The sequence below is a fragment of the Cygnus olor genome, chromosome 3 (genome assembly GCF_009769625.2).
Source record: "Cygnus olor isolate bCygOlo1 chromosome 3, bCygOlo1.pri.v2, whole genome shotgun sequence".
NCBI lineage: Eukaryota > Metazoa > Chordata > Aves > Anseriformes > Anatidae > Cygnus > Cygnus olor.
The window spans coordinates 91,662,542-91,683,195 of record NC_049171.1 but is presented as its reverse complement, the minus strand read 5'-3'; the positions used below and the strand labels follow the sequence as shown (position 1 = coordinate 91,683,195).

General features: G+C 52.6%; 3 long non-coding RNA genes and 1 other non-coding gene across 9 annotated transcripts in view; 2 read left to right on the top strand and 2 right to left on the bottom strand.

Moving 5' to 3' along the window:
* The first annotated feature begins 3,243 nt into the window (after positions 1-3,243).
* LOC121067220 lies at positions 3,244-4,832 on the top strand. Its single transcript, XR_005818176.1, has 2 exons — positions 3,244-3,380; positions 4,363-4,832. It is a non-coding gene; the product is annotated as an uncharacterized LOC121067220 (long non-coding RNA).
* Positions 3,374-13,521, bottom strand: LOC121067222. Of its 5 annotated transcripts, none has more exons than XR_005818181.1 (4): positions 12,343-13,521; positions 11,526-11,844; positions 7,108-11,419; positions 3,374-3,650 (listed from the first exon to the last, which is right to left on the bottom strand). It is a non-coding gene; the product is annotated as an uncharacterized LOC121067222 (long non-coding RNA). The 5 variants fall into 5 exon arrangements; XR_005818182.1 differs by having other exon boundaries at positions 11,526-12,413; positions 12,531-13,521; XR_005818178.1 differs by having other exon boundaries at positions 11,526-13,521.
* On the bottom strand, positions 5,324-5,410 carry TRNASTOP-UCA. The gene has a single exon. It is a non-coding gene; the product is annotated as a tRNA-Sec (tRNA).
* LOC121067223 overlaps positions 10,434-20,654 on the top strand; it is a 21,565-nt gene continuing 11,344 nt past the window's right edge. Inside the window, exons 1-2 of one of the 2 annotated variants that reach the window (XR_005818184.1) lie at positions 10,434-10,557; positions 13,518-20,313. This is a non-coding gene — a long non-coding RNA (uncharacterized LOC121067223). Of the gene's footprint in view, positions 10,558-10,675; positions 10,811-13,517; positions 20,314-20,654 lie in introns of those variants that run through there. The other variant, XR_005818183.1, reaches the window with a different exon arrangement.

Sequence of the window (20,654 nt, the reverse complement as noted above, 5' to 3'; positions counted from 1 at the left end):
CAGTTGTGTTTCCAAGCTCAGGGACTGAAGCTCTTGATATTTTGACTTTATTAACTCAAGAGTAGAGGTCTGTAAATGAAAAATTGCTTGGTTATGTTGAAAAAATATTATAGAGGACAGACATAACCTGTGCAGGGCTTTAGGAACCCTGTGTTCCTCCTTGCCACTAAGGTGTCAGAGACATTCGCAGCCTCTTCCTTTTATCAACATACAATTTAGTTGTCCCCAGCTGACAAAGATGAGGTACAAAACTGAGATTTTGCATCATTATGTTTTTATACCCCCTGCTTTATAAGATTTAACGATGACAGGGAGATGTTCCCAGACTGAAAAGAAAATAACAAACAGGGATTTGGTGAAGTCAAACATACCCCTTCTTCTGCGGTGACCTAATTCAAACAGCAGTGACTAGTTCAGGAAAACCTGGAAGTGACAAGTGATAGAGAGCAGAACTAAGTCAGAACGAAGTCCAGCACTTCCAACTCTAAACCATAATGGAGCAAATGTAAAGAGTAACTGAGAAGCTTTAGTGTGAAAAAAAAATGGGGGAAGGGGCACAAAAAATGAGAACGGACCCATGGGACACTGAATCTCCTCTTCTGCTGTCATGATATCCTACAACTGATTGAGATCTGCCTTCAAACAGTTTTTTTATTCCCGTTGTTCCTCTTAGGAGGTTATTCTGAACTTCACTCTGCTGCTGTTTTGAAGGCTTCTGCTACTTTGCAGCCCAAATTTATTTATGACCAGTGTATACTTGTTTTAAGATCTTTCCATTTTAAAACTCTAACCTGTTATTAGCCACATTTAGTAAAAGTTTAGGGCATAATTCCTTTCCTCCAAATATGTGTGTTCTGTTATGCTAACATTGTCCCTTTCCTTTTTTATTTTTAACTTACAGCAAAGCAGAATAATACACAAAGACAAGATGAAACAGATGTTTCAGGCCTACATTACAATTCAGACAGAAATTTAAATTAGCTGAAGAAATCAGAACAAAATGCTTTTTAAGTGCTTCTGTGCTATCAGCTACTCAAGGGATAGTTACAGGCAATATGCCTTTCAGCGCCTGTTGCTTCCCTTACAGCCTTTGATGTGATCTTATTAAGAGAGATTCCCTTTAGGAATGTGCTCAGAGCACTAAGCCTTGGGAGCTTGGTGTCCCAGAGACCAGATTCCAAACTTGATTGAGATAGTTGTGTAAATAGGACTGCTGACACATAGAGAACATCAGGATATATCTCAAAGTTGTGCTGTATGTGTCATTTGTGCTTTATATTCCAATAAAAGATTTACATTTCTGAATTAGTTTTTCTTCAGGCCGATTCCAAAATTAGATGTAGAGAATGTCCAAACTAACTTCAGTAAAAAGGATGCCAGTTGGAACACTTTTCTAGTGAAAAAATGGGTTTGAAGAGAACAAATATTTTCATAGAAAGTGTTTGCTTTCCTCCAAACGTGACCCCCTCTCGTAAACCCAAAAAGCTTAAAAGCAAAAGAGATTTGATTGTTGGCAATTTTGGGATTGTTCCCCTCCCATTCCCTGAGCATTTTCCAATGGAAAATATTCAGGGTTTGGGTTTTTAGCCCTTTGCTAAAATGTCAACATTTTCCAAAGGGTGAAGGAGGGAAAAAGAGAAGAAAAGAAAAACATGTTCTGACCAGCTCCAGTCAGAGCCAAATGGCTCAATCCTGGATTTGGTCAGGCAAGTATGCTGGAGGGGAGAAAATGGGAGTGCCTTGGTTCCAAGCACAGTCTGGCTGGGCTGAGGACTGTGTATCACGATCCATTTGTATGAGTCATTCCAGTCGACATTTCACCAGGGGAGTGTGTGTAGTGGCTTTTAAGCACTTCAGGTCAATATGTTAGTTGCAAACACTGCCTTGCTGCTTACTACGGCCACTCTGGCTCTCTGCGTGCGTGTGGGATGCACACAGGTACATTCTGTTCGAGTTCAGGTCCTCCAATATTTCCATGACGTCTCTAACTCACAGAGACAACAATAACACCTGGCACCTATCCAGACCTGTGAATTCAGCTCTCTGCCATTCATAAAAGAGGAGAAAGAAGAAAAAATTAGCCTTCAAAAGCCCCAGCCAGCTATGGAATAGGGAGAGGCGCTGGCAGAGCTGACATAGAGGCTGCTAAACTGCACACGCATGTGTGTACGCCATCCTGCTTCTGGTGGGAAAGGATTGGCTTCGTTTCCCCAATGTGCTGCTGACCCCCAGCTGTCTCCTCGGTCTCCAGAAAGCTGTCCTGCTGCACTTGGTCACCTTCAGATCTGATGAAGACCAGGGCCATCTTCGCTTCTGCCTCTCCAAGGTGTCTCCCAGAGCTGCAACGGGAGAGCTGGGGTACGGTTGCACACCCAGATTAGGTCTTTGTCCCCCTCTAGTGACTTGACTGAAAAAGAAGTTTTCTGAGGGCTACTCCCTCCAAGCAAGACTGTCATTACTTTAGGCCAGGATGTTGAATGGTTTCCTTTCCGAAGGCTAGCAGGACATCTAAGCACCACTGGGAGGTCATGTAGTTATACGCACTAAGACATTATCCATTACCAATGTAAACAGTAATTAGGAGCTTGACTTTCTGCTCTAACAGGCTGTGTGTGCCTGCTTCCCTCCCATGGAGGCCGGTGGTCACAGACTTCAAATGACGTCCCGTGGTCGGCCATCCAGGAGACCCGGCCAGGTCCACGGTCACCGTGCAAAAGCTCAAGCAGTGGGGCTCCCGTGCCCAAACACTTGCTGAGTCACAGCCTAGTCACCCATGCGCTTCGCGAGTCGCGTCAGCCATCTGTCACCAGCACATCCTCCTCGCCGCTCTGTGACTCCACGGGGAAAACAACACGAGGCAGATTGCATTCTGCTGAGAAGCCAGGCTCTCGTGCATCGTGGCGCTGAGTAACCCCTGGCTTGCCTTCTAAGCAGCGGTAAAGCCTTTGGCTCCTCTTTGTTTGGCCCTTTGTCAGGGAAGAAAGTGACATTCAGGTTCAAACGCCGAACGCTTTGGCTGACTAATGAGTGACTGCAAACAAAGCAGACTCAGGCAAGACATTGATAGTATTTTGCAAAACCTCCCGGCTACATACAAGTCATCTACGCCGGCCTCCACGCTGGCGCTCGCCTCAAACCAGAGTGTTCAAAAAACCAGCAGCTAAACACAGGGAGCCCTGCTTGCTACGGCCTCGTCCCCTTCCGTGTCAGCTAAAAGGTGCGAAAGCGGAGTCTTGGGGTGCCCCCATCCCAGTTAACCTCCCTCCCGTGCTCTCTCTCGGTTCTGCCGTGCTGGGGGCGCGTGTGGGGGCCCGGCCCCGAGGGCAGGCCGCATGTCGTGCCACGTCCCTCCATCGCCGACCAGCTGAAGCCCTGCCCAGGTACGTGAGCCAACCGGGGCTTGTGCAAGAAGCTCGGTGCGGGGGGGGGTGTGTTTGCATACCACGTATTCACACAGGATTTCACAAACCCTGTGCGGCGCGCCACAGCCTTCACCGCTGGGGCTCCCTGGCCTCCTCTCTTGCGTGTTTGAAAGTCTGTTTTCGCCATGAGCTCCCCTCAAGGACAAGTCACCCACACCAGCAATCTGACCGGCCTACTTCATCCGAAGGCGATGAAAGAGTGTGGAGTGGATGTGGCCTTTTTTTGTTCTGGAGGGAAAAAGAAGAAAAAAAAAGAAGAAGAAAAAAAAGTGAACTCAATGCCAGGCACAGCTCCCGGGCTGCGGAGTTCAGATCGCACTCAGAGCACATAATTCCCATTTGTGCCTGTGTGCACGCAGGGCGCGGGTGGGGGCTGGAGGGGGGGTGACTATAAGAATGTAATTGTCATAATTTAATCCAAAACTACTTCTTGGAAGAAAAAAAAAATAGGCCAACACAAAACAGCATGTTCAGTTATAAACACCACATGAAAGAGCCGTATTATGTTCTACTTGGTAACTGGCATCTAACTTTAATGTTTTCAGCTGCCCACTACTGGGCCAAGGCCTTTCCAACCTCCTCCCCCCCCCCCCCCCCCGCCGCCCCCCGCCAACAAAAGCCCCCAGCCAAACTGCAGCGGAGACACCAGTTTCTGAGGCGAAATTCCTCACAGAAAGTTTGTTACGGGCAGAGGAGGCGGGCCGGCGGCCGGGAGCTGATAGCCATCTGGGGCCCGCGGCGCTCCCAGCTGCACTGGGCGCATCTCCTGCGAGGCCGTAAAGACAGCGGACATGTGGCATGCGGGATGCAGAGGGGGTTGGCGTTGTTTTATTTGGTTTGGGTTGATTTTGTTTTGCTTTGTCTTATTTTATATTGTTTGATTTTGCTTTATATTATTTATTTTATTTAATTTTTTAAAAAATTATTTTATTTTATTTAGTTATTTTTACCAGATTGCCCATCACCGGCCAGTGTGTTCACCACGGCCGCTCGTTCCTGCTTGACTCGATGCCAGGACGCAATCGCAGCCGAGCAGGAGTGGCAGCGGGGCCCTTCGCGCCCTTCCCTTCTCCCAGGCTTTCAGCTGGAGTGAGTCATTTCGTGCAAAGGAAGCACAGTCATCCAGGCTTAGGTCCTCAGAGGTGCTTCCCTACTTAACTCCGGATGACACTTCTCAGCCCCGAATGCTCCCAGGAATGCCAGAGAGCTGACGATTAGCGTTGCATTTCTTCCGTCCGAGCCCCCGTCCTGCCTGTGGGACTGGGGGATGAGGAGGAAACGCTCTGAATCCTCGCCATCCCCTGGGGCGGGGTTGCTTTGGGGGTCTCATCCTAACTGGAGGCTCTGCGAAGCATCTGTTGGAGTTGTTGCGATAGGATATCACAGAATAAATGCCTTCTGCTTGAAGAATATGTTTCCTAGCTTCACGCTAACCTTTATTTTTCATGGGGCTGGGTGACATTATTAGCACCCATGCTTGCTGCTGAAGTGAAGCATCTTTGTTGTAGCGTGGGCGGGAGACGGGTTATAGTCAATATGGAGCGGATCTAGAGAATGGCTTCTGTTATTTACTTCTTTTCTGTTCTTGTAGGATGTGTGGCACCGTTTAAAGAGAACTGCTTAGTAGAATCTAATTAAAAACTGAGTTGTCACCCAGGCACCCTTGGGAGACTTTGCTTGCTTCAGCTGGGCTACTTCATCAGTCCAGCACGGGTCTTCTCGGAGGGGATGGTCCACGACAGAGTGCAAGCCTTGGGGGAAAGCAGTAAAAGGGGAAAACTTGTGTCTTGAATGGAGCACCCCATGGGCACAGTTTCCTGCAGGGGAAGGAAAAGTAGGTCTTGCTTTTCTTTCCCACCAGCCCAGGGTGGGTAAAGGCTCGGTTGTGCAGCCAAGCCCCTCGCCCGAAAGGTGGAATTGAACCACTCTGTCGCTAGACAGCTACAGGTTTGAAGCCTGCACCCCAGACCACTGAGGGTCATCCGGGCAATCAGCAACCGCAACGGCTGGGATATATACAGCCACGAGCATTTCTCCGCGACAGGTCAGGGCGAGTACCGCCGTGCCGTGCCAGGCCGTGCCGAGCCGTGCCGTGCCGAGCCGTGCCCCAGCCGCTGCCCGCCCGGCCCCGGCCCCGCAGCGCGGCTCCCGCAGCGGGCAGGCGAGCTCCCGGCGGCCCGGCAGCGCCCGCGCGCAATATGCAAATACCCGGCCGCCGATTGGCTGCTCCGCGCGGCGGGAGCGGCGCTTCCCAGAAGGGGCGGGGCCGAGCGGGGCCTGAGGGGGCGGCGGCCGCCGGCCCTGGTGCCCCTGGGGCTGCCCTCGGGGGGGGCCCGCAGGGGCACGGCCCCGTCCCCGTCCCGCACGGCCCCGTGCCCTTCCCCTGGGCTCCCCCAGCGGCAGGTGGCTGACCTGCAGCCATTTCCGTGGTGCGCGAAAGAAAGCTGGGGGTGCGGGGAAGTCGGGCAGGGGCTGGGATGCTTCCCCTGCGAAGCGTCCCTCGGGGAAGGCGTGCAGCCCGTGCGGAGGCACTGCGCTCGTCTCTTGCAGCCCCCAGGACTTTTAAGCGAAGTCTGGCTTTCATGGCTCGCCATCAGCCTCCCCGTGCTCTCCGGCAAGGCTCAGCCAAGTGCTTGAGGCCAAGTGGAAGCTAACAGCCTGGCAGAACGCTCCCGCCAAGCAACCGCAGCATCGCTCGGAAGGGCCGGCTCCTAAAAAGCCCCCCTGGTTCTCACCGCGGGGATGCGCTGAGGCAAAGAGCGCAGCAGTTCCCCGGGAGGGTCAGCAGCAATGTAGGAAATGATGCCGGAGACCTCAGGGCTGATGGGAAAGCCGTAACGAAGACGTTTGGAGAGTTTTCTCCTCGGCCGGATGCTGTTCCGTCTGGGTTCAGATCTGCTTCTGGAACGGAAGCCCTGTCAGCTGCCGACTTCCCCAGCGCGGCCTGAAAATAACATTTCCAGGACCTCTGCGTGTCGGGTTTTTTGGGCCTTTGTTACCTGACCGCAAGGGAGGACCAAGGAGTCGCTGCCCCTACAAGGTCCCCCGGTGGCGCAGGAGCTGCTGCCCTGCTTCGTGTGGCCGCCACAGGGGGTGCCGCTCTGCTTGGGGTCAGCCCCTGCTCCACACCTGCCTGAGCTCCTTCAGACAGGTCTTTTTGGAAGTCCTCTAAGCGCCCGGCTTCATCTTCAGACCAAGCGTCTGAAAATCTTGACCCTTCGCCATTTAAAGTATGGAACAAATTCAGTTTATCAGCTTAATGATGGAAAAGCTCTCTCCCTCTCCTCAGTAATGCTTAATTAAAGCATTTCTCAGTGTCTTTGGACCTAATTCTCCACCTTATGCAGACAACTGCACTATGCCAAATGGGTGCGAAGCACTGCCAATTTAGGTTTGACTCAATGCCCGTTCCAGTTAATGGAAATCCTCCCACGGTAATCAATGGGATTTGGTTCAGGCCCCAAAGTCAATGGGGAATTCTGATTTGGCAGTGTTTCGTGCCCACGATGCACCACTGTAAGTAAATATTCAAGGTACAATGCCTTGGAGAATTTGGAAGGGGCTTTGTGTGTGACTTCTGGGGTGGACTATAGCCTAGGCTGTTAAAGCAATGCATAGTGCCTAAGACTATCCAGTAAGGAAGACAGTCTGAACTTTTCCCATTAGGTTTTTGAAGGGCTCTTACCTTTTAAAAACATGCTTTTTTTTCCCCCTTTTGTCCCAGCCTGACGGAACATGCAAGCGTCTTCGGTGTTTTGTTCTTCCTTCTTTTAACCACCAGAACCCGATTTGTGTCAGAAGAGATAAGCCTGGATCCCTACTGTATTAATAAATAACTATTTGGTGCAAGGTGGGGGACGAGAAGGGCTGTTATTCTTAGCAGCAGCAATGAAATTTCAGCAGCTGATGACGTCAGTGCTAAAATGTCAGCGTGAAACAGGCTGGAACAAATTAAGAGCACAGCGTCGTCACTGCGCGAGCCACGCTGCCCTCCGCAGGGACTGTGGTTGGACGCTGCAGATGCAGCACAGGGGATGGAGGGACAGAGGCTGGGGGAAGCTTCTCAGAAGTCTTCAAAAAGCAACAAGTCATCTCAGCCCCAGAAAGGTCAAGGAAGATGCTGTTTGAGCATCCCTGCCCACTTCACTGCGTGAGCTTACAGCAAGGGAAGGGCTGCGTCTGCAAACCACATTCCAGGAACTAGTACAGAAAAAAATAAATACGACTGGCCCCCTTCTAGTCACTTAGCAAGCCGGGCTAACTCCTTCTCTGATGTCACTCCTGTGACTCAAAGCGAAGAGGAATTTGGCACGAGAAGCCTCTTGTCATGATGTGCTGCTTAAAAGAGTGCGTGGAGCAGAGGTGATCCTGAAGCGTTTTATCACTTCACTGAACTGTGCCACTGCATTCGCAGAATACCTCCAAGCTAACAAAAAATGCTGAAGTCAGGCAGGGTGCACAGAGCTTCGATCAAACCGGCTGAAATTCCACAACAGCTGCACTCATCCCTGTTCTGGACAGGCTCTGGTTTAGGAAGGTTCTTTGGCTAGTCTTGCAGCGCGCTGTTAGACCCAACGCGGCCTCAGTGCAGGGCAGTGGCTGGGAGGTGGTGTCTCGGGGTCCCTTTGAGCCCTGCACCTCTTGGTCCTGCCTCGTCTGCAGGGCTCGCTGGGCTGTGCTCTGGTCACGGGTGGTAGGGATGGCTGTGACCATCCTGCGTGGAAGGCTGAAAAGAAGCTGAGATTTGCTGGGTTAGCGTTTCTAGAAAACTAGTATCGGTGACAAAACCGCTCCGTGTCGTTTCGCTCCTTTCCAGAGCTGCTGCAGAGCTGGATGTGGTTACAGCAGACAGAGGAAAATGCACGGAGACATGTGCTTATCTATCAATCATGCCAGCTGCTTCTGGCATGCAGCAACCGGCTGACCACAGTAAGGAAAAGAGGATGTAATCAGTTAGCAAAGGCACTCCTTTCTCAGCAAGGACGATAAGGATTATTGGCAAGGCCACAGAGAGTTACGGGAATAGAGGAATTGGCGTGCTGAAGTCACTTCCTATCAGCCGGGAGTCCCTGTGCTCGGAGCATTGTGTTTGCTTTCCTATTACGGCTCTCGGAGTTTGTCTGCATTCGTTCAGGCTCACACGAGCGCTCGCCCTGTCTCGGCAAACAGAAAGCTCTCGGCGAGACTGCCGCAGGCTTTTATCTGGGTTTGGGAGAGGGATCCGGGCCGACTGTAAGCACTGTAAGCAGCGGGAGTGATTCCTTGCCACATCCTCACACCAGCAAAACACCTTGCTGCGGAGAGATTTGCCCCTACAAAAAACAAAACAGGCGTGACTTAATCAATGCAGGGAGGGGGCCCGTGCCAACAGAAACACTCTTTTGCCAACACAAACCGCGCTGCCACCGGGGGGGGCAGGCTGGTGAGTGTCAGCAACCCCCCTCTTGTCAGCGCGGTGCCGGAGGTTCCCCGCCGGTGAGATCACTCGGGGCTTTGCACCTCGGCGCTGGGGCGAGCCCCCACCGCCTCATCTCCCGAGGAAGCGGCGCCCGTGCTGGCCGCACCTGTATCAACAGAGGATGTACACAGGCTGGATGCGGGATCTGAATGCAGGGCCGGTCACCGAAGCAGCCTGCGGAAGGGAAAGCTGCTGGTTGGAGGGACTCAACGCAGGTCTCGCCGCTGTGAGGGCGCCTCGGGGGTCGCTGGTGTCCTCTCAGGGGTCTCGCCGCAGCCTGGCACTGAGGTTAGCGCTGCGTTCCTGCACCAGAGCTTCCTTACCAGGCAGGCCGGAGAGGACGGGCAAGGAGGAGGCGATCAGGGGCCAAAAAGGAGCGCGTTGTCCTGCTGGAGGCATCTCAGGGCTAGCGAGGGGACCGGTAAAAGCAGGGGAGGCGACAGGCCGAGTGCTACCTGTACCGCGACTTGTCTAGTCCGGATTTCCTAGAGCTTTCGGTGTATAGGAATTAAATGTCTGTGTAAGGAACATAAGACTTCTACATTTTGTCTCTTTTTTTGATGTGGGTGTGAAAGTGATCTCTAACATGAATCCTTGACAGACAGTCAGTGGAGAAAGGATGAATCTTTCCCGAATGTGTTTGTAAATATCTGCCTATATTGTTCAGACTTACCACTGTAGGAGACCCAAGATGATCTGTGATTTCTGCAATCTCATCTGAGAGAGCAAGTGAGTGATTCCATGTGGTAGAGACACGCAGCCTGTGACTCACAGCCCTGAGTCACAGCGCCGGGACACTTCAGCATTCAGAAACACTAGTAGTGACAGAAATCAGGGTGATGAGCAAGCAGCTGTTACTCATTCTCAGCTGGACACCGTAAGCGTGTTTGTACCAGTCGGTACGGCTCTGGATCTTCTTTGTCTCCTCTTGCAGACCTGCAGTCATCTGGAGAGCGTGGTGACACAGCTCACTTAACATGTGCCTCTGGGCAAGAGACGATCAAGTCTTGTCTCTGGCTCCCAGACTGTCCTGCTTGACTCTATTAGTCTCAGCACAGAGCTATCACGGTAGTGTTCACTTCAGATTACTTCTTTCATCTCTGGACATCAGCTCACGTTACGGACATGGACGCATTGACCATCTCACGGGGTTAGGCAGGATCCACATCCCTATTTACAGCTGGGGGAGCTGAGGCACTGAGCGAGTAGGCAACTTGCTTTTAGTGACAAAGGAGATTTGTAGCAGAGCCAGGACAACACCAAACCAAACCAAACGACTCGGGAGTCTTTACCTCTCCTAATCTCCAGCCACTGCCCCGCATGCTCTGCTGCATTCCTCTCTTGCTCATGAGGTGGCAGTTTGGATAAGAACAAGTGCCCAGGAAGTCCCCCTGTTTGTTCTGCCTCGGCCCTGTAATGCCTGTGGAACTTGTGGACTGAATTCTTTTCGTGACCGTCAGCTCTGGTGCGGGAAATGATTTCCGAGAGACAAAGGCTCGGTTGTGTGTGTGCACGTGCGTGTGTGGCTGGGAGAGGGGAAGAATAAAAAATCTATTTCCAGATGGTTGAAAGGACGCATAGCACTTTGCTGTTGGCAAAAACAACCCCTTTCATTTTCAGGATGTGTAAGTCACAGAATCGCAGCTGGAAAAAACAGGCAGAAAGAGAAGCAGTGAGGTAAAAATAAGAATTACTAATGAAAAATAGCCCCGCCGTTATTTGCAAATCCGGCTGCTTTCTTTTTATTTAAACAGAGGGGGAAACATGCTTGCTGAAGAGGATCTTTGTAGAGCAGGTCCAAATGTGTATCATCGCGTTTTCTTGTTAGCTTCTTTGCTTTGCATTCCCAACTCTAGCCTCACAGGAAATTCGGTCCCTGGCAAGCTTCGGCTCCAGACAGGAAACGTCTTGAGGAATTTCTTCCATGCAGGTACTATATTTGCTTGGAGGGAAAGCATGGTGGAGATATTTACCACGGCTGGAGCTAACTCGCAGGATATTATGCGTGTTGATTGAGTCGCTGGGAGTGATCCCTGTCTGCAGCCACCAGCAGGCCGTGTTTAAACAAAGCGTGCTGCCCTGCCTGCCTGTGGGAAGATGTGCATCAGTGCTGGGCCTGATTCCCCTTCCTCCGACAGCAGCACGTCCCGACCGATGTCAGAGACACTCGCTGATGTCAGAGTGCCAGAGAATCAGGTCTGGGCAGCAGGTTTTTAGCACATGACGGACCTGCCCTTGTGCTATGCGCCTCTAAGCAGGTATTTTGGCAGGAGTGCCTGCGCAGGGCTGCGGGCTGGTGCGTTTTGCTCGCAGGTGAAGGGAGGCCCCGCTCTCGGCTTTGTGCTCTGTGGGGACCGGGCACGGCGAGGGCTGAGCTGCAGCCCCGCGCTGCCTTTCCGATGAGTTGGAGGTACCGAGTGTGTCCCACCGAGGGGCGAGCCTCCTGCGCCCTGGGGGCTCACTGCACACTCTCCCACCTTTCTCTGCAAGCGCAGAGCAGGGTTATCCTGCTTATCAGTCCAGAGGAGATCACAGCAGCCTAAAAAACAAGTGCTATGCCTCACCTGGCTGCTTTTTTGGGGTTACCAGTGATGTGGTGGGCTGACTGTTTCCTGATGCACCCAAAAGAAATATTTCTTCCTTACCAAAACTGCGCGTGCTTTCCAGTCTTCATTGCGGTTCTCAGGATACACGGTACGTAGGGAGAAAAAAAGACTGATCGGTCTCAATCACGGTCTCCCAAGAGAAACGTGAGGGATTAAGTACGTGGCTGGGAACAGTCCTGTGCTGGCAAGGAGACAGACTGCATGACCCATCTCAGAGATCTATGATTCATTACGAATGCACAGAGCGAGCACGGAAATGTGTAGTAACACGCAGTGCTACCTTGCCTGCTATTACAGCGCAGCCTCCAGCCAGAGACGAGCCGGCCACGGTTACAGGTGTGCCGGGAACAGGCTTTTGCTGTGGGAAGCAAGGAAAGGCGGACGAACCTTCAAAGCCTTGCAGGGTCTCTGTTCCACCCTGCCAAGCCATGGAAACGTAACTGCGTGTGCACTGGTGCGGCGTGGATAATTTTTTTTCTGTTTGTTTCTGGGGCAGGAAGTGCAAGTGCAGATCCTCCCACTTAATGCTATGGGTGGAAGAAAAGATTCACAGACTCCCCTGCAGTGTTAGTGAAAATACAGCTTTGGCCTTTGGTGCCCTTTGTTACATAAACACAAGGAGCGTAGACATATTAATCACCCTGCCATTGAGGGAGGAACAGAGCAGCAACCTCAAATGCCACCCACTCCCCATTCTCGCTCCCATTTGATGTTGCTATTTTAAGCCACACATTATTTCCTGCTGTGATTTTATTTTTTTTAACCCAGCTTCTAATTCTGGCTCTGAGGTAAGCTGTGACATACGTATCCCTCCTCTCCCCCTCCCCGCCTTCCTCCTCCCCCGGCACCCACGTACTCTTTATCGCCGTCTTTTAGAAACTCTCTCCATGCCTCGTAAGCAGCCGGATCCCGGAGGTTAGTTATTGACTGCCCGGAAAAAAAAAGAAACAAGAACAAGAGGACTCATCTTCTTCACGCTTTTGGACTTCAGTGCAAACAATAGCGGGGCCACGGTTTGCAGGGCGGGCCGCTTTCAAGTCCTACCAGAGCTGTAGGGAGGATGGTCCTGCCGGGGAGAGAACCCACCGATGGGCCTCGGCCTCGCCCCGGTGCTCATCTGATGGGAAAGATCCCACACCAGTGGCACCTGCTTTGTGGGGCTGGGAACGCAGGGCAGAGCTCAGCGCCCCTGCACGTGGCGTCTCTCCTGAGCCTGCTTCTGCATGCGGGTGGCCAGCAGATTCCTAGCCCCAAGGCAAGGTGCCCCGGGGCCTCATCCTTGTGCCTCCTTGTTCTGCCACCTGCATGTGTCTCCTGCGGCTTTCGAGCAGCTCAGCCCTGAGGGAGGCTGCAGCTGTGCCAGGCCGGGGCTGAGCCCGCGTGGAGCCCACAGCCCCAGGACGGGCACGGTGCAGCAGGCAGGGGCGGCTCTTTGCCCTGTGCTTGTGTGCGGCTGATAAGGGCTCCGTCACGCTAAGTTAGAGCCCCGTGAGGAAACCTGAGGCCTGCTTCTGCACCGCAGCTGAGGAGCGCTGCTGGTTTATCTGTCCTCTTCCACACGCACTCGCCCCTTCCCTCCCTGCCAAGCAGCCCATCCCAAAAACCTCCTCCGCCCGCCTGCTGGCTGCTGCAGACACATCCCTGCTAGCACACGAGAGGGCTGGGCGGCGGGCAGGCCGGGCCTCGCTTCCTGATCCGGGAAAACAGAGAGGTCTGGGCTGCCCCCAGCCAGCCCCGGTGTATACGCTTCACACAAACAATCTCACGCCTTGCCCTTCCTGCGAATTGCTCTCGGCGCTGCTGCACGTGGCCCACGTCTGCCTGCTGTGGCAGCCGTCAGAAATCCCAGGCTGGGCGCCCAAATCTCCTCCGCGCTCCCCTTCCCCGGGCAGGGATTCCAGCGATGCCCTTTCTGAGGCTCCCCGGGAGCGGCAGAGGCAGGGAGCCCTGTACCAAGTGGTTTGATGTTAGTCACAGCTGCTGGAAGGCTTTGCTGTGCTCTCACCAGGGCCGTTATTTGTGTTTTCACAGCTTGGCTTCCATGTGGGTCCCTCGGGAGGGCTGAGGATTCGCATCCCGTCCCAGAAGCGGGAGGCACGCGAGCTCTGCACGTTTGCACAGCGTATCGCTCGTTTGGAAGCAGCGAGGAGAGGACTGCAGCCCGCACAGCCAGGCCACCACGGCCCTCAAACCCTTGCCTGCAAAGCGTTGGCAGCGGAGTCGAGCATGCCGATTTCCAGTGGAAGGGAGGGAGGGAGGGCAAAGAGCCTGGCTCACAAAATGGAGTGATCACACCAGAATAAAATGACTGTTTTTTTTCCAGCCTACCGCGTCCCCGTGGGCAGCTATTTTAAAAGTTGTTGCAGAATAGCTTATCCCACAACAGCGGTGCTGGGGAATTTCCCCCCGGGAGACAAGACCTCAGAAAGGATTCTAGTAAACGGTCTTCACAGAACATCGCCCCGTGCTGGGGCGTCACGCCCAGCAGCTGACAGCGCCCCGGGGGAGCCGTGTGGGATGAGGACAGCTCCCCAGGGACCCATGCCTCTGGCACGGCCGCTGTCCTTGCTGGCACAGCCCCTCAGCCCCTTGGTGGAGGCCTGCGCAGAGGAGGGGAGAGCTGACGGGATGAGGTTGGTTCACGCTGAGCTTCGCCCACTTGCCGGCACCATCCATCGGAGGCCAGCGCTGGTGTCGGCTCTGGTGGCCACTGGCACACCAGAAATACTGGGAAGGAGACTGTGGTTTCCAGATAAAATCACTGTGGGGTAGGGGCAGCGTACGCAAACTGGTGCAATGGGCTGTATTTGTCGTGGCACTCTAGGTATGCGATAAATAAAAAAACAGACATCTTGCAGTTTGGTTGGCATGGCGGGACTAAGCATTGCAAAAAAAAACCCAAAACAAACCAAGAACGACAGCAACAACAAAGTTAAAAAGCCTGACCAATCCTGAATACCCACAGCTAAGCATCTGGGAGTGGAACAAGAAGTCCACGAGGCCTGTGGGCTGGCTGGTACATCCATGCAGCCCCAGAGTCTCTCTCTTTTCTTGCAGGTCTGGCCTTCACAATTGTAGCTGCTGGCCGGCCACTGCTCCTCATCCCGGCAGCTCAGCTGTGGCTCATCCATGCCAGGAGAGGCTTGGGAAGATGTTCCAGCGAGCTCTGATTAGATCTGCTCCTCCCAGGGCACTTCAGCAGGGTTTGCTCCTTTTTCTCATTCCACACAAGGTTTTAAAAGGCTGTGTTTGTAAACAGCAGTCTCCATCTCGCTGCCTCCAGGGCATTGGGCTGAAGGCCAGGGAGGGATCTAAGAGACGACGGCAGACAGTTTTAAGAGGCGGTGGCGTCCGATCGCCGCCTGGGAGAGGGCACGCCTTGCAGTTAATAACCACGGTGTCGGGAGTCACCTACAGCACCAGCAGGTCTCAGCACTATTTTGTAGCTCCCTGAGGCTGAGCTTGGCTTTTACTGAAATGACCTCTTCGCATGCTGAGGTAAACGCTGGGTGTCCCGAGCCAGCTCTGCCAGAATCCACGGGGAGTAATGTTGCCTCAAATGCCTGTACGAGACCAATGCCCCGTGATGATAAAACAACACGGCGGACATGTGTTTGCACTTGACACAGTGCTGGTTAAATATTCACCTCGTTCCACCTCTCCTTCCCACAGATCGCTTTGGAGAGCTAGGTCACGTACGGGGACGTGGGCGCTCCTGTCCTACCGGGGAGGCAAGGGCCTGCTGTGGCTTGGCACCTGGTCACCGAGCACAGGCCAGGTGAGAGGCCTTTGAAGAGGATCTGCCCAAGCCTCCCAGGCTCCCTTTGCCTCAGTGCTTTCAAAAAATGGTTAATGATCACCGTCATTTGGCGCTGTGACATTGTGGAGCAGTGACAAAGCCCTGCCGTTGCGGGCAGGCCAGACCTGGGGGAGTTAGAGGTGGGCCCACCTCTTCGCGCCCGCTCCAGCGTTGGTGGGCGAGGGAGGCAAGGAGCGAGCTCAGCCGAGCACAAGCCTGAGCCTGTCGGTGTGTCCAGAAGTGCTTCTCCCCACATACTTTACCAGCAGGCGCATGCTGGCACGGGTTTAGCTGGAGCTGCAAAGCTCCCAGGAAGGTGAGAGCCTGGAAAGCTTCACGTGGTCTGGGCAGAGAGGGCAGCACTAACACCCTCAGCACACACGGGTGGTCGGGGCAGAGCTATATGGCTGGGAAGCAGCCCGTGGTCCAGGCAGGCTGTCCGTAGGGGTGTCCTGCCTGCACCTGAGCTCATGCTTCCCTGTACAGCTGCAGCTTTTGTGCCCTGCATCCCGAAGGCCTGGAGCTTGGGTTGATCTTGTTTCCCGTCGGTGTAAGTCCACACTGGACTCCTGTGGCTTCACAGTGCGCGTGACAGCGGGTACCTGGGCCAGGCGTTACACCCGTGCAAAGGACTTGGCTGTTCCCGGCACTGGGAAATCAGGCTTGGCTGGTGGGGCCGAGAGAGGAAGGGAAAAGCCTTAAAGGATGGCTCCTTTAAGGGAGGAAGCCGAGAGGGCTGTGAGGGAAGGGAGCTCTGTGTTTTTCTCTCAGCGCCTCAGGGGCTGGTTACTAAATTTGGTTACTGGGCTTAAATAATGCAGCGTGGCAGAGCCCAGTGGGTTTGAACATTGTCATATCCACATAATCCTCTCCTAGGTGGCTGAGATCTCTTGTTCTCTGCCGCTGCTATCTGCACAGGAGTTTGAATGCGATGTGAAACATCATCTTAAATAATTATAACTAGCAGAGAAGAGCCAAAGCTGCAAAGTCCCATCAATTTCCACTGTGCTTCGTCTATCTGTGTAATTTCTAAGGTGCCAATCACCAAAGCATCCAAGCACTGTCTCATCTGGATCCGAACTCCGTTGGTGCTCTTGGAGGCTCGAATCTTAGCATTTTTGCGAGCCCATCTCTAATGAGCAAGCACAGGGACAGAGCTGCATACTGGGGGCAAGCGAGCTTCTTATTGTTGGTCTTTGTGATTTACTGACCAAAAGTCCAGTGGCTGGAGGAGTCAGGACCTCATGGTCACTGCAGCCCGGGAAGGATTAAATCCTCTTCCCAGCACTCAGGGAAGGCAGGGGCAGGTTTACCAAGGGAGGGCAGGGTGCCACGGCCCCTGCCCAGCATGCTGCCCAGCCTTGGGGCGAGATGCAGCCACCCCTCCTTATAGATCCAAGGCTCCCCGTGCAGAGACGAGGGAGGAGCATGAGACAGGAGCCAGCAACCTGGCTTTGCACCACGCCGGAGAAGGGGGAAAAGTGTGATGTCCCTAGCTATCTCCCAGCTGACCTACTGCCCCATACTTTCTGCAGACTTTGTGAAACACATCGAGACGTGCTGGATTACCGCTCACTGCTAACACAGCGAGTATTAACAGTGGCGAAGGGACTCACCCCGCTGAACATACTGAACATGCTCACCTGGAATGAAAATGGATTAAGCCTTTCCTTCATTACCAGGGAAACAGAATTTGTTTCTAATGAGAATCTGACAGGTACAGAGCTACTTCCCTCCCTGATCCGGTGTGACACTTGACAGCAGGTTTTCATGGCAGAGGTTTCTGGGAGAGATGCTTTCCAAACCCCATTTGCAAGTATCACATCTGAGTCCCTACAGAAGCGCAGGTCCTCTCCCCACCTCCCCCATTGATCAGCCCTATCCTCCTTCCCCCATGACTGCCAGAGTATTTTTAGTGATGTTGAATAAATACATGTTAAATATTTCTCCATTAGTGACATGTCAGAAATTAAAATGACATTAGCTGTAAAGCCTGCAGCAAAGCCAGCTTCATCTAGGGCACTTGCGCACGGTTGCCCAAGAAGCTAGGAACAATGCTAGCACAAAAGTCCTTTTCCTTTAATCCATTCTTATTCTCTGCAGACCCTTCCTGCTCCTCTCTCCCCATAAATCCTAATGCTATCTTCTTCTGCTGTTTACTCATCAACAATCCCCGAGCCTCCCAAGCTTTATGCCTGAGAAGAATCTCTGGGTGATGAGGTTTAATACTCTGCAGTCACAGACATCACGTTAAGACATTTCTTGAGCCCCCCCAAAAAAGGCAGTTGGAATTTTATTTGGCCCTTGCTACGTCCACTGTATAGCAACTCCAAAACTGCTTCCATAGCTGGAACTTCAGTGTATCTGCAGTTAGATTTTTCTCCATTCATACCCACAACTGTGTTCATCTTATTCCATTTAATCTCCACTCTTCCATGTACGCTGTCTCCTCGCCTCAGCTAGCCTTCGTCCCTGACCTTAAGCCATGCCCACTGTCAGGCACCCTCCTCCTTTATTTCAAACCCTATTCCTCCCTAGGCACCATGCCTCTCCCCCACTGCTTGCGTTGCTTCACCTTTCCCCCACCCCACGCTTCCACCCTCCCTTCTCACGGCTACCCCTCCTGTCCTTTTCCTTCTCTGTGCCCTTCTTCAGTCTACCCCGTCTCCTTGTCTCATCCATCTTCCTCAGAGATGGACATCTCTGCTGTCTCTGGTGGTTCAGGCAGACGGCTCGCATCTTCTCCGAGTTGCCCAAGGCAGGAGCTTGCTCTCCTTTGATACTACTCCCTCAGGTGCCTGGTATGGATCAGCTTGGCATCCAGAGCTTGAAGCGAAGCCTGCACAATGCTAACAGCCCGTGCACCTTAACAGGAGAAGGTCAGCTCAGGAGCTCTGTCACAAGGGAGCCCTGGATAATGGATGAGGTGAAGCTTGAGGTGGAAGACACTGAAATGCTACAGCTATCAAGCAAGCGAAAATATTTATAGCTGTGAACTGCAGGGTGACTGATTGTGCAGGGCAGGGAAAAGCTGCCATTAGGGAAGAGGGAAATTGCAAAACAAACATCCCCTTTGGGTATTTAGTAGCACACCCAAAAGATTAACATTGATTATAGCTCCCTATTAAGAAGCAAGATACTATGCTGCTTTCATTAACCAGGTGGGTTCTGAATCCTCGGCTGCTTCCCCCCAGGTATCAGGTGAGACATCAAGGCTGGCATTCCCTGTGGCATAAAGTTAGGCTCTGCTGGTTAGCAGGCTTATCCTGAGGCCCTGCTCTGCAAAGGTAGTTAGGTTTCAGGCAGCTGACATTTTTTAGATGCTTAAATCTTTCAAGGCTCTGAGCCTTAGGAGCTAAGAGGGCGACTACGAAACACCAGGCTGCCTGGTTCCAGTCTAGTGAACGTCAGTCCTGCTGGATAAATGTTACCGTTAAATATCTGCACGATGTCAAATCATTCTCTGAGGCTAGGTCATTCTGCAGTTGCCTGATGTTGCCTCTCTTTACCCTTTCTTTCTGAAGGAGTGGGTGATAGCCAGTGTCAAACTCCTGATAATGGCTTTGACAGACCTGTGTGGAACCGAAATCGTTTGACAGCTATTAATTCATTCGGACAAGCCAGCCTGCTGCTTGATGGGTGTTTTGTTTCACGTGGGGGGGCGGGTCGGGGACACGGGGAGAATTGGTGCCTTTCCCAGACTTGCACAATGGCAGGCTTGGAAGCAGGCCCTGTGCAATTTCAATTGCTCCGAGTTGCACGCATCGACTTCGGGGCTGCTCACTTTTTATTGTGGCAGTGGAAGGAGGTGCAGGGAGCAAGCTGGCTGCTGTGGCTTGGGTGCTGTAGGATTTTAGCAGTTCAGTGGCCTTTTCGTACCGGTTCTGAAGTCACAGCTTTCCCAACATTCGGCAATCAGTAAGGGTTGTGCACAGGTAACACTTCTGTTTCATGGCGCAAGAAGTCTGCGGAGACAGGAGCAGGAAGAAGAGATTGAAGAAATTGCTTCCTCCACCAGTCTCCTGCTTAATGACCTGCCTGAAGAATTACGCAGAACTCAGACCCTTCCTCCGGGTCAATGCTTCCCAGAGGGAAGGGAGATATCTTAATAATGGAATAGACTCCTTCCGCAGACTTGCAACCAGTCCTTTATTAATGACAGGACCTGATCCTCGCCTCCCTCCCAGCTCAGCACCTTTAATCTCTCTGGAACCGAGCCAAGCCTCTCCGATCTAGGAAAGCAAGGGACTAGCTTTCTCCAGTGAATCTCTGAGCCAGGAGAAACAACAGCTCTGATGCTCGGGCTCTTCTCATCATTTTGCACCAAAAGCATGCTGCCATCAACGTGGGGAGCTAAGTCTGTGGTGGGGACCAGGCTGTGTCCTTTCTGCCCCACACATCTCATTAAAAAAACAGCAGGTGGTTTGGCTGGAGGTTCTTAGAAGAAGAAGTCCCAGCAGAAGACACCAGAATTGAAAAGAGCGTATTTAGTGGGGCTGTGGGGATGACTTCTTGCAGAAAAGTGCTTTAGAAGGAGGTCAGCTTTGAGTCCACCTGCACTACACCCAGGTTTTTGTGGGCTGTGCCACACTGCGCTGGCTATGCCGCTGGGGTGCAGATGGCCCTGAACTGAATAATCTAAAAATCATTACAAAGCACTGATATTCCCTTGTACATATCACTGCTGGAACTGGGGAGAGCGGGAAGACTTCCTACCTGCCTTTTTGTTTTTGCACCACCACAATCCTACACAGAGCTGGCTTGCTGCGTGCCGTCATAGCTGTGATTATAGAGCACAGCTGGCCAGCATCACTTTCTGATGGTCATGTTTTAGGTCAGTTTGGAGTTTGTAGTTTGAGCACCTGGGATTTGATTAAAAACCCCTGTGACGAGGAAGTCTTTAAGAAGTTACTCCACCAAATTTTGTAGCTTAGCAGTTATGCTGGAGCAGGCAGGGGTGGTGTGGTGGGTGCAGACCTTTGCTGTTTCCAGGGGCAGAATGAAGCAGCCCTGTCTTTAAGGATTCAGGTAAGGCTGCTGGGAAAAGCCATCCCAGGGGGAAGATTCCAGTTGCCTGAAGAACAAGTAGTAAAGAGAGTGGATGTGAACAGAAGTGCCTGAAGCTGTTTTATTATATGCCCAGTGCCTTGCTCCCCAGGGAAGAGCTCTAAGATAGCTGCTGGTTTGGCTGGCCCCTGCTCTTTAATCTCAGTGTGCCCAAATGGGCCAGGGGCTTTATTTTTGTATTATGCCTTGTTTTCCTCCCACTCACTAGAGCTTTCCTCCTATATGCCTGTGGCTGCTTTTGATGCTTCTCTCCCCTCTCTCGGCCTCTCTGTTGGGCAAGCTTTGTGGTTTGCCACCTTTCC